Raw genomic sequence first — 13,665 nt, forward strand, 5'->3', positions numbered from 1 at the left:
CCTGGTCAAAAAAAAAAAAAACTGACTACAGGCACCTTCCAAGCTTTAAGCCCTATATCCTTTGGCCACTTTGGATCCAAGTCCAAAAATCCAGAAGGCATGTGGCCTGGGATACATGGGAATGTATCCTATCAATAAGCCACCAGTTACGACCATTCGGATGGGCTAAATAGGGACTTCATAACGCAGGGGTGGTGGGAGGCAGGGAGAGTTTCCAAAGTGGGTGGGCAGGCTGAGCAGGCAAGGCCGTCCGTACTCTTCACAGACAGGCCCCTGTGGGACACTGGTGGGACACAGATGACTAAGCCTTTATCCTATAAATCAGGGTGTCCGCGTGCTGCCCTACATAAAAATGCTGTAACCAATACCCTCAGAAAGCCTGAAGGAGATGCTGCCTTTAGGAGCAGCTGAGATAGGCATCTGTCTTTGAAAAGGCTGCCCTTGTTTTCCCGGTAAAAGGCACATCCTGTCTTTCCAGTTCAAGAGGTTGACTTGTCCCTCAGGTTGGTGATGGCTGTGGAGGTAAAGGTGACATCGAACAACCGGTTTGTCGGCTCCTGGGAGCATGGAAAGGAGGTCAGTGTAACACGACTGGAGGGGGGCAGCCCGAAGTCAGGAACCGAGGAGCCGGTAGGGACAGGGAGAGAAGAAAGGGAAGAGAGAAAAGTAGAATAGAGTCGATGAAATACGTGTTAGTTTAACCCCAAGCCCCACCTCAGGAATGAGAAAGGGGCTCTCCTGACAAACGCGACGAGGACGAAGCTCTTTGGCCCAGTCCTCTCTGATCACAGTTCAGCCCTTTCTTCCGTGGCAGCGTCTGCTCACCTCTTCCTCCAGACCCACAGCTGGAAGGGTGGAAGGGCATCTGAGACCGGTGAATTCCGTGTACACCAGCTTTGTCCCCGGGACAGCTGGTCCTCAAACACTGCGTTTGGCTTCTACAACCTCCACCACCCTAAGGCAGAATTAGTCCACCCGGAGAAGGCCTTGGGTTGGCCTGGGCCAAATGGATGGGCTTTTTAGAAATTCTATTTTAAAAAGCCTGACATTTCTTTTATTTATGTTTCTGTGTTCAATTCTTAATGTAATGATTTTTTTCCTGGTTTGAAATAAAAATTCTTCACTTTTCCACTTAGAAAATGGCCACCGTTCCATAACTCCCCAGTGGGCTTCCCACAGCACAGGCCAGAGGACGCCTCGTCATCTGTCAGTCCAGTGGGAACGTAAGGGGAAGTGGTGAAATGCAGACGAGCTGGCTTCACCACGCAGCTGGTCAGGAGTCACATCTCCTTCCCCTGAATGAGCGTGGCTTTCCCAACCTGAGGATTTCAAGAGGAAAATTGTTATAGAATACCTACAAGCAGAGAGCTGGGAGGAAATAGTGGTGTCCAAAGAGATGACAATAAACACTTACTTTGAAAGAACATCAGTGATGTTGAGATCCTCCGCTAGGCTTGAAGGGAGAAGCTGAAACTTAATTTGTCTCTGTTGCTAACTAGCATGGCACCTGGCACATAGCAGGTGTTCAGTTAATTTTAATTGATTGACTGAATAAAAGTGATATTTTACATTTGTAAGCATATCTCAGGAGCTATGTACAATCTGGAGCTTCCTGAAGACATAAGATTTGCTGTCTAAGAATGAAAGAAAACTTTAATTTTTTTTTTAAATTGATGCTCAGATTTGATTTTTCTGAATTGTGCTTCCTGTTAACTGGGAATTTGATTCAAAACAACTACCTCTAAGTGAGATAAAATTATTTTACTGTCTCATAGCCCTTTAAAGAGAAATAGATCTAAAAATTAGGGATTGCTACAGACTCCAGAGGTCAGGATTGAAACAAAGGAAAATTTCTGCCAGTTTTCTTCATTGAGGGACCACACAACCGTCACAGGAAAGCAAAAGCCAAAGTCTAGTGCATAAGGAATTTTCTTTGCATTCTTTGTAGTTTATAAACCCCTAGATCTTATTTAATTGAAATCTAGAGTTTTTCACTAAGTCAGAGCTCTTGTTTGTGAAAATTGATGGAGTACACTGGCTTAAAACTGAAAAACAGCTAGGAGCAGGTGCAATAGCATACACCTGCAATCCCAGCAACTAAGGAGGCCGAGGTAGGAGGATAACAAATTCGAGGCCAGCCTCAACAAATCAGTAAGAACCTGTCTCAAAAAATATAAAGGGCTGGGGATATAGCTCAGTGGCTAAGCTCCCTGGGTTCAATTTCCAGTAACACCCACCCCACCCCACCCCCCAAAAAAAGAACAAAACAATAAGGAAAAGATAAGCAATAAGAATGAGTATTCATGTGGCCTGGGGTTTGGGCTCAGTGTGGAACATTTACCTAGCATGTGTGAGGCACTGGGCTCGATTCTTAGCATCGCACATAAACAAATAAATAAAGGTTCATTAACAACTAAAAAAATTCTTTTTAAACAATTAGTATTTATTACTGAGAAAGAACAATGTAAGAAACGTTTATAGGGGCTGGGATTGTGGCTCAGTGGTAGAGACTCGCCTAGCATGGGCCAGGGATTTGATCCTCAGCACCACATAAAAATAAATGCATTGTGTGGTGTCCATCTACACCAAAAAATAAAGTTAAAAAAGTTAAAAAAAAAAAAAAGATCCATCTATAGGTTAGTGGCTGAACACAAGGTCCCTGGTGGCAGCCTGAGGGAGATTGTACCCTGGCCCCACAACTTACTATAGCACAAGACCAAGATGTGTTATATCAGGAAAAGTGCTGAAACATGCTGAGCTTATTGTAAGTGCTCCACAAATATTAACGCCTCTCCTTTGTTAAAGCAGGACTACTCAGAGGTGAAATGACAGACCCTGAGAGCTGTGACCTCATCAGCCCGTCCCAGTCGGAATGGACTGTCCAGGTGGTAACTGCAGGCAGTGGGCGGGGGGGGGAGTGGCTGGAGGAGGTGGCTCATGGGGGCTGCCCTGGAAGGCACATCTTCCCTGTGCCCCTCCTCCCCTGCCCTGGTCTTGTGCCATGACAGACGACCTCACTTTGGCTCAGAATAACGTAGTTGACCCACCATGAACTAAATCTCTGAAACCATGAGCCAAAATAGTCTTTTTCTCCTCTCAGCTCTACTTGCCGGATATTTTGGTCATAGTGACATAAAGCTGGCTAAGGCACTATTACTATTATTTTAAAATGTAATTGAGATCACAATTCTAATAAGGCCATTGCCTGTTAAAATACCTTCCTGGCTCCTTGTTTCCCCAGGCCACCCCGGGTCCAGACCAGGGCTGGCCTCCTCCTCGTTTCCTGTCGCTCCTCTCTGATCCAGCTTTACCCACAGATCCCAGAAGTGCCTGTTCCCTTCCTTCCCCCCCCCCCCCATCCACCTGGCTGTATCTATTTGTCCTTGAACTAGATCAGATGCCACTTCTCCCTGGAAGCTCCTGCTGACGGGATCGACTTGGCTCTCATCTGTGTCCTGCTGCTGTTTGCTGTGACATGTGTTGGCCTGCTCTCCTTCTCTGTCCCCCCGTGACAATCACTCCTTTGGGGAGGAAGTCATCTTTTTCTCCAGTGTATCCCCAGTGTGTAGGACAGAGCAAGGATTTCAAAAATGCTCAGAATCCTAGAAATCACTTTAAAGACTTATGAGGAGGCTTAAGACTGAAGTACCTGCATGAATCAGCAAAAGTCCTGGACTGAAGCCCAAGATCAGGAGAAACAGAAAAGTGGGCACCCACCAGCCCACTCCGGCACCCGCATGTGAAGGACCAGAATCCACTCCCCTTCCGCTTTCTGTCCCCAGGTTCCCTAAGACAACGTCAGCAGTCATGTTCTCAGGTGGCCCAGGTCTTGGAGGCTGTTACCTCCTGTGTTTCCTGTGAGCAACCACAGCACTCACTGATCCTCAACAGGAAACTCAGCAGGCACCGTCTAGGGCCTTTAGAACTGATTATGGTTCTTAAAGGTAAGTGATCCAAGGCTCTCCCTAACCTAGACAATACAGAGCCTGTTGGACTAGCCCAGCCCGGGATTAATAATAACAATTGTCGTATCTTTTCTAAGTGTCCTAGCTGCCCGTTAATCCCCCGAGGTGCCCTGTGGGTGGAAACACCATCCTGCTCCCCATTGATTAGGAAAGCGATAGCTCAAGGTCATTGAAGCAGAACAGGAGTTGACTCTGGCTCCACCCAGCAGGGACAATGGGGCCCTATATCATCTCTCTGGCTTTTCTGTAGTTTTAATTCTGGACACAGAGCGATGGAATCACAAAACCCTCTGGGCAGACTCGGAGCCTGACACCACGAGTTCTGGCGATGGGTTACAGGACTGGGCCTGGGGCCTGGTTCCACAACAAGCACATGGACCTTCTTGGCTCTGCCCTGGCCAGGGGGAGGGGGGTGGCCAGACCAGCAGGGTTCTAAGGCCCACCCCCTACTGTACCACAAAAGAGAGCAGGTCTGGGGCTTTTCTCCCAGTTGTAGGGTTATTTGATTCATTCCCATCAATTGACTTCTTAAATGTCACTTGATCTTCCATTTGATTTCCCTGCTGTTCACTTTGCTAATTGTTCCCTCCCTTCTTTCCTAAACTCCATCTTTGGAAATTGCCCTTCCATGTTTCCCTCTCTTCCTCTAGATTGGCTTCTTATAGTTGAGCAAGAGTTAACAGCAGCACCAGAGAGGTCTTGTGGTCTGGGTCTGTGCCTTGACCCCTCACTTGCTGGCTGCGTGACCTTAAGGAAGTGGTTAACCTCTCTAAACCTCAGCTTCCTCATCTGCAAAACGAGGTTGCTGAGTTCCTACTTGGTGAGTATGGGGTGAAAATAAGAGCATACGTGCCATTAGCTCATCACAGCATTACGTTGGTTCCTGATACTTTTATGGGTAACAGTAGCAGAGAGGCTAGGATACTGGGTCTAATGTCAGGAACCTCGAGATATGCTCATAATGCCAGACATTCCCAAGGCCAAGGTCCCTAAACCGAGCATTGAGGAGTGCCTCACATGGGACAAGATACTTGAGAAACTGACACTAAGCCTTCCCTCCCCATCTTAGCACTGTGTTGTAATCTGCCCCTTGAGATGTCCCCTTGAGTTGGCCTTGGATAAGAAAACCCTTAAGGACTGTCCCATTCTGCTTGCCATATGCTTTGCTATTATTGCTGATATGAAAATATAGATTGTTTCTTCAATTCATGTTTTATAACTATTGACTTCTTGGCCTTTAAAGTGAATAATGGCCAATGACATGGTGATAATAACGAAATGGTTTTATTGTTTATCTTCCCTCTGAAACCAGCCTCTTGCACCCCTTATAACTGAAGATCAGCCCAAGGTCCTGCTCGAAAGCCTTGTTTTTCACTCCCCTCCTTTTGTGCTAGGGAAACAGTCACCTCCTGAAACAGGGCGGGTGCCACCTGGATTTGTTGGGTCTGGGTGCCTTTGAAGGCTGTGGCCAAATTCATCTGTCAGGGTCAGATTACTACCTCCAAGGTCAAAAGTGCCCTTGGTTCCATCATACAGGAATGAGGCCCCATGGATGCAGTCACACGTCACTTGCACGGCAGGGGATGAACCACGCTTTGGGCTCTTTTTTTATTATTATTATTAGTTTTTCAAACATTACAAAGCTCTTGACATGTCATATTTCATACATTTGATTCAAGTGGGTTATGAACTCCCATTCTTCCCCCGTATACAGATTGCAGAATCACATCGGTTACACATCCACGTTTTCTCTTGACAACAGACATTAGAAGCATTCCAGAAGCCCGAAGAAGGCAGGAAACAGCTGGGGATAAAGACAAGCGGAGACCTGGGGTTCCCAGTCCCCAGTTCACCATTGCATCCACTCCACTGCCACCTGCCTCCTCCCCTCCCCAAGCTCTGGTCCCGGGTCCAGGCGCCCTGCCTTCCCTTCCTGTCTTCAGCTTCCCACCAGGAGAAGGACCACGGTGGCAAAAGCTACCATCCCACTCCATGCAGGGGCTCTTCTCCGGCGCCCCCGGGTATCTACCCTGAGACTGTGGCACCCTGCCTCCGGCCCCAGGGCTGCTCAGAACAGGCCCTGGATTTCCAGTCAGGTCATCAGTCTTCAGCCCAGTCCTTGGGCAGAAAGTGTGTACTATGTGACCAAAATAGAAAGAAAATATCCCGAGAATCATGACGTGCAAATTTAAAGGAGGAGATATGAGGATGGGAGGGCCCTCCCCAGGGACTTCCTCCCCAGGGACTTCTTACAGTGTTCCATGCAGAGGTGTTTGGCCTTTGGTCAAATACGAGAAGACAAGGTCGTCTCTTCAGAAGGAAAAACAATGTCAGGGACAAAAGGAGGGAGTAGAGAAGGAGAGAAACTTTTCTTCTGTGTTCCTTTAAAATATCAACCCCATGCGTGTTATGACCTCTTTGAAAAGTGAGTCAGAGCCGGGCATGATGGTGCACACCTCTAACCCTAGCATCTTGGGAGGCTGAGGCAGGAGGATCACAAGTTTAAAGGAAACCTCAGCAACTTAGTGAAGGCCTGTCTCAAAATTAAATGAAAAAAAAATTGAAAGGGCTGGGGTTCAATTTCCAGTACCACAAATAAATAAATAGTAAAATAAAAGAAAACTAAGTTACTATTTTGAAAATGCCTGCAGTGTGCAGAACTCACTAACCTCCAAAGCAGACCATTGGCTAGAACTGGCAGAAAGTTGTTTCCAAAGTGGACAGAAACCAGCCTCTGTGGGCTCCTGCTCCTCTGCCCCTCCCCAAGAGTAACAGGACAGTGGCGGCCATCCTGTCCAGTGTAAAAAGGTAAAAAATATTTAATGACAACTCTTTTCTTCTTTTATCTTCGGTGATGAAAATGTCATCTTTTCACAATGTAGATAGAAGTATTAAAGGAAAACAAAGCTGATTTTAGTATTTGCATTAAAAAAAAGGAAATAAAAAAAAAAAGAATTGAGCCCAGGGGTGAGATTCCTTTGTGCTGTCTTGCTCACCAAAGAGTAATGCTTGGAAGGACCAAATTTCACTCCAAAATAATGAGACATTCTGACCTTGCTTAACTGCAGCCTTTGGGAAGAAGAAGGGGAGAATTCCCAGCAGCCTTCTGAAAGATTTTATGTGTTTCCAGAGCAGATTAAACTCGCTGTTGTTGATGTTGCAGCCCGTTTCTATATTATAGAGGTTTTGCACACGTTTTCACTTAGAAATTTAGTATAAAAAATAATAAGAGCAGGAGACTATATTTAAAGGTACTTCTCCTAAATTTAGGGGCAATAGACAGGCCTAGATCGTGGTGCCCAGTTTCTTTCTTGAAGAGTGTATCATTTCAGCAAGTGTTTCCTCCTATCCACTCCACCCAAGTCTCTGTGATAAAATATAGGAGGCTCCAGAACACAGAGCCTACCCTCAAGGAGCATATCTTCCCTTTAAGAAGTCCACACACCCACAAAAGCAGTGATAAAGGGAGAATGCAAAACAGACTGGATTAGGAAGCACTGATGGGTCCCCGGGAGCCCTGAGCCACGGGGTCCCCAGGACCACAGGCTCACTAGGCACCCTCGCCCTGGGCCAATGACTCTGGCTCCCCAGACCCTGAACACTCTCCTCATTGCCTGTCTGCTACAGAAAGGGACCCCACGGAACTACAGGAACACACCTGTTGAGGTGTTTGTCCAGTTGCAAGGAAATGTGCCCCTGTCCACCCAGAGTCATATCTCCTTGTTCTTAGGAATGGTGCATTTTGGGACCGATGAATGGAACTAGAAGAGGAAGTCTGCAATTATGAGGGCTAAGAAACAGGTACAGAGAGGTTTCCTGCTAGAGAGATCTAGCCCAGATCTCTACAGCTCAGGTCCAGACCAGCATCGACTTCATCTGGAGGCAGAGGCAAGTCCTTTAATGCTCAGCCTGGCCAGCCGTGACATTCCTAAAGGCCAAGGTTGTCTGGAAAGCTGGTCTTCCAGGGCACCTGCTTCTCTCTTCAGAATTGTTACTGGAGGAGGAATGAGGTGTCCCGTGTGGGGGGAATCGGGAAATGACACCCGAAGCATGCCACTTCGGCATGCCAAGTACTTCCAATGAAGGACGCGGCAAGGACCTCAGAAGCACAGTTTCTTTCTGCCCCTTTCCTGCCCTTCTCCCTATTACTCTCCATTCTCCCCCAACGCACGGCATTGCAATAAGAATTTCCTTTTCCCCAAAAATTTCTTTATTATTTCTATATTATTATGATCCCAAAGATCATAAAAACCAGAAATTCTCTACCCCAAAGCTATCCATAAAATGTATAAATATTACTGGGATTTTTTCCCTATATTTCTGTATGAACTGACCAAAAAAAATTAATCAACTCTCATTGACCTGATCTGATAAGATTTAAGATCTTAATTTCAGAAAAGTGGAGTATGCCTGGAAAAATGGAGGGCCACATTACACACACACACACACACACACACACACACACACACACACACACACACAAAGGCAGGAAGACTCAGAACAGACAGGCTGGGCAGGGTTTCTCCCTGGTCTGTGACTTTCAGGTGACACCACTTTTATCTGATCCCATTTCCACACACCGGTCTGTCCTTTATCAAACCTAAGCATAAAAATGGGTAATTTTCTCTGGGCCTTTGGGTCCTTATTTTTGCAGGCTCCCACTTCACTTAAAACTTTTGTTAAACAAATTTGCTACACCTTTCTCTTGTTGACCTGCTTTTATTATGGGAGCATCAGCTGGGATCCCCGGGGTGGGTGAAGAAAGGCACCCTCCCTTCCTGAAGTCCCTCTGGGTAAGTGCTTTGGCTCTGGTGAGGCCCACCTCTCATTCACCCATCCACTCTGGACCAGTTCACGGTGTGCACACATCTTTTGTTTGTTCGCTTAATTCACCAGTGGCTTAAGTTGGAGCACGTCAAATATGCTTTCATCCCAGGGTTTACCACAGCTAAGCCCAAGGACGCGGTGAGTGTCTCCTGCCTCCCCCTGTTCTCTTTGGATGTAGAAATAGGTCTTGCCTGTGTGGAGGCCCAGAGCAGTCAACAGGAGGGAGAAGGTAGTGCGGGCACACACAATATATCCACCAGGAAAGGTGTAGCGATGGCCTCTTGGCAGCCTGCCACCATGCTTGGCATTGAAAATCAAAGATGAATGAGAAGCTTGTAACTCCTTGCTGGAGGGAGGAGGCAGACAGCTAAACAAGTCATCCTGAAACGTGTGGGAAATGGGCCACGAGGCTGGTTTTAGGACACCTAATCCAGGCTTAATGAGGGGTGGAGGTGGGAGAGAGAATCCAGGAACCATCCAGGGGAGGTAGGTAGCAAGGCCTGAGTAGTATTTGCTGTTCAAAGCTAGGGCTGGTGTGGGGACAGAGGCTCAGAGCCAGCTGAGACGGGAGGTGAAAGAAAGCCCAGGTTGGAATTGGATGAAGATTCTGCTTCTCAGAATATCTTGCTGATAGCCAGAAAGTTCTGAAGGTTTAGTCATCAGCTTTGATGATGGTGATTAAATAATAATTAGTGGGGCTGGGGCTGTGGCTCACCTCTCACATGTGAGGCGCGGGGTTCAATCCTCAGCACCACATAAAAATAAATAAATAAAATGAAGGTATTGTGTAAAAAAAAATAATTAGTATTCACATTCAGCCTAGGTTTACCAGCCCTCTGCCCTCATCTGTGAAAAGAAAGCTCAAACTATGTGAAGGTCGGAAAAAGCTGTGGCCTGGGCCCCATCCCTTACTGCCAGCTCTGGGAGAAAAACAAAGGCATCACTAAGTGTCAATCAAGCTGGAATGTGCTGGCGCAGCTCGGGGGTTGGGGGGTATTCTCTCTCTCCCTTTCCTCTTTTGGTCTGGTGAGCTTGCAAACTGCCTGCATTCTCTGGAGCTGCCCGTCAGGTCTCATACAGGATGCCCTGCTTAACCAAGCGCATGCACACCGTGGCGATTAGACAGTCTGCCTCCCCACACCTCCCCCATTCTCACCTCTAGAACTTGCAGCAACTCTTTGGAGACAGAAAGTCTGCAAGAGAGGAGACCATCTCTTGTAGGAGGACTTTTTTTTTTTTAATACTGGGATTGAACCCAGTGGTGCTCTACCACTGAGCTATAGCCCCTGTTTTTATTTTCTATTTTAAGTCAAGGTCTCATTAAGGTGCCAAGGCTGGCCTTGAACTTGTGATCCTCCTACCTCAGCCTACCCAGTAGCTGAGATCATAGACATGGACCATCACCCTTCCTGCCTTGTAGGGTTTAAATAAGTGACATGATCCCCCCACCTTCTCCCCCCCTCCAAAGGACTCAGAAGTAAGCATGGTTCGTCCTTTTAGGCAAAGCCTTAAAAGTCTCAATGGAAAGGAGAAGGTCTTCTACAGGTTCTTGTTCTCTTAGAAAGAGCAAATGACACTTAGATGCTCAAACTAATGTTTAGTGTCCATTATCTCATTTAATCCCCACAGTGAGCTTATAAAGTATTTCCCATTATTGTTTCTCTCTGTGCCTCAATTTCCTCATCTGTAAATTGGGGATAATAATACCTACCCCATAATCTTGTAGGAACCAACAAATAAATAGTAACTACTACAGAGTGAACTCTCAGAAAATGTTAGCATTTGTTATGGTGGAAACTCTGGGCAGAGAGGTCAAGTAATTCGGCCAAGACCACATAGCCATAAAATGAGTGAAGGGTCCAGTCCAGGGACTGACTCCAGGTACGCCCCGTAGTGCCTCAGCTGCCCAGCTGCCCTACTCCAAAAAGAACTGCAGAGGAACAGGGAGCAGTGGCCGGGTGCTGGAGAGAGGGCAGGGGTCCCCTGGTTTGTGTGGACGGGTGGCTCTCACAGTGTGCTCCTGGCACAACATCCGTGGCGTTTCCTAGGAACTTGTTGGACATACACGTCTCTGGACCCCATCCTGGAGTGGCAACTCTGGAGTGGAATCAGGTGACTCTGGGGCACACTGGTCACTGGAAGCTGTGGTGTGGACTTTTGGCTCTCCTTTCCTCTGGTCCCCTGAGGCTCCACGTGAACACGGCCCCCACGTTCTTCCCCCATGACATTTTCCATCCACCCCTCACTCACGTTGGTGACGGATGTTTCAAAGGGCTTAGCTCAAGACCGACTGCAGAGGTGGAGAGGCAGCCAGGGCCTAGCCAACCCTCTGAGGCCAGGGAAGCTGTGCAGGAAGCCGGCGCCCTCTGAGCTGTGGTCTCGGTCAGGGTTGGCGTAACACCCTGCTGGAGGCCTGGACTTTGGTGCCTGTGTCGGGATGCTGGCTGGCAAAGGCCTGAGCGTATCACTGTCACCTGATCAGTGAGCAAGCAGGAGGTGCCAGACTCCAGTCCAGAAGACTGAGGTGGCAGTGCCTGGCTGAGGCAGTGCTGGGGAGTCAGTGCAGCCCCGGGGTCAACTGAAGCCCTTGTGTTTCTCATCATTTTCTTTTTCTTTTCCTGGGACACAGACTGCTAAAGAGGCAGAAAGGCATCATGCAGACCGCTCCCTAGAAACAATGTCTGGGTTCCGACCAGCTCCACCCCTTGGTGGTATTTTGTCCTTTAGCAAATGACTTAACTTCTTTGCTTCAATTTCCTTCAATCATCTGTAATAGGAGGATGGAAATAAGATGGCTACCCTGAGACCTGTGAGAATTAAAAGAACCCATACAGGCAAATGAGTGATGCCTGGTCGGGGAGTGTGCTGGATAAATGGTGGTACTGCTTACAATCCTGCTCCTCACAGCTCTCCGAAGTTGCAGGCTGAGCCGGGTAGAAACATCACGGAATGTTAAGTTGCTAAAGAAAGTTGTTTAGCCGTTTCCGTTAACATCCATGGGCCACAGCTTCCCCTTCCTTTTTCTTGAGGAAATTCTATTATTTTTTAACTGTCTTTATGAAACCACAGGGTTGTTTGCTGACACTGTTGCTACCTCCCCCTCCCCCTGTTTCTAGAGCTAGAGTGGCCTTGGCCCACCTCAGCCCACCCACCCCCATGGGTGTCCTCCCAAAGGGCAGATCCACCTGGTTACTTTCCCCTTATTCTCTCTGGCCCTTAAACTCCACTTTTGGCAGAGAAGGGAGGAGGAGGAGGAGAGGCAGTGACCACCCCCAAAATCCAGGAGCCAAACCTATGCTTTCCATCCCAGAAAACCATGGCCCAAACTTGGTTCACATGTCCTGATGTCTGTCTGTTCGAGGACTGCCTCCTAGGAGGGAATGTCCTGAAGACAGGCCCAGAAGGACCCACTGACCTCCTGATGCTCCCCAAGGCCACAGCACTTGTATCTTTCCTTGATACAAAGTGGGCTCAAGTGCTCTCTTCCCGGCACTTCTGGGGAACGGCTCGAGGTTTCCTCTGAACGGGACAGACACGTGTGAGGCACCTTTCAGGACAATGTTTGGACACCGACGTAAAAGCTCACCTTCTTCTCGAAGGTGAGGGAAACAGCCATACCGCCTACCTCCAAATACAATCTGAGACCAGATCACCAGCCATGTTGGTCCCCCAAGGCTGGGGAAGAAGGGCGAAGGCAGGGGGACGGGCTGCAGAAGCTTCACTGACAGGTGGGCAAAGCCAAAGAGAGTTCCCCATCCGGAGCCTGAACCAAGGAACAAATCCCCAGAGGACAGTGTGACGACAGGGAGCGTAGGCTCAGGGGCCCTGGGGTGTGCTGCTGGGAAGCAGAGAAGGGTCTCCTAGAAATCTGGGGATTTTTTTTTTTAGGAAGTTAATGACTATTAACTGGAAAGCTAACTTTAAGGAAAGAACAAATAGAGACTTTTATCCCAGAAATGTTGAATCCTTTTATTTCCCGTACATCCAAGTTGATGTTTAGTCATGTTGAACTAAAACAGGTCCTTGCCGACTTTTTGAGTTACTGTGAACCAGAGTATTGGCCAAAAAGAAGGTGTTTCAGGCAACCTCTCCACTGAAGCAGTTTTTACCCGTATCCAAAAGATTAGCCATTCTTCTGATGTCCCCAAAGCCACCCATTATGACTAAAATGATGTACATGTTATATGTAATTTCAATTCTGACTCATGTACAGAGATAGCAAGACAGAGGAAGTAATCCTTTATCAAAAGCAAGTTTGAAGGGTATGTGGGTTATATTTCAGTTTGATGATCTTGGAAAATACCCAAGGCAAAGTCTAGCAGTTGCCAGCCAGACTGAGCCGGAGTGGATGCACACCAAGCCCTTACCTCTGCTTTCTCAGGTTCTACATGAAACTAGCTATGAATCACCATGTGATGGAGTGATTGGGTCTTGTTTGCAGAACTCATCTTTCTCCAAACTAGCCAGACGAGGAGAGTTTGTGTCCAAACATATGTCAACTCTTTTCAAGCACTGTAGTGAGAGTTACTGGTAGTATGCTTGTTCAGGGCTCAAAAGTTTCCACTAAGTGGAATATGGAACACTGAGTGTCATTATTATGTAACCTGACAGCTCAACGCTATTCATGACGAGCAATGTCATGAGAACCAGGCCCGAATGGGGAAGAGCTGCGAGCCAACCAGTCACAGAAGGCAAAGGTCTCCTTTGCCCTACAGGAGCAGTCATAGGTGGAGATCCTGCCAGGCTGCTTTGACCTTCAGGAATCAGCTATGCCTGTGCCCTCTTGCAATTTTTGTTGGTGCCTCTTAATTATGCAGAAGAGTGGGTTTCACTGTGGCCTAGTCACACATGCGTAGGACACCATTGGATTCAT

The 13,665-nt window shown here is 47.6% G+C and overlaps 1 long non-coding RNA gene across 1 annotated transcript; it reads right to left on the minus strand.

The window, feature by feature from the left end:
- Positions 1–5,534: 5,534 nt before the first annotated feature.
- On the minus strand, positions 5,535–11,222 carry LOC144367110 (uncharacterized). Its single transcript, XR_013426353.1, has 2 exons — positions 5,995–11,222; positions 5,535–5,769 (listed from the first exon to the last, which is right to left on the minus strand). It is a non-coding gene; the product is annotated as an uncharacterized LOC144367110 (long non-coding RNA).
- Between the last annotated feature and the right edge of the window lie 2,443 nt (positions 11,223–13,665).

Source organism: Ictidomys tridecemlineatus, chromosome 10 (genome assembly GCF_052094955.1).
Source record: "Ictidomys tridecemlineatus isolate mIctTri1 chromosome 10, mIctTri1.hap1, whole genome shotgun sequence".
In the NCBI taxonomy this organism is placed as follows: domain Eukaryota; kingdom Metazoa; phylum Chordata; class Mammalia; order Rodentia; family Sciuridae; genus Ictidomys; species Ictidomys tridecemlineatus.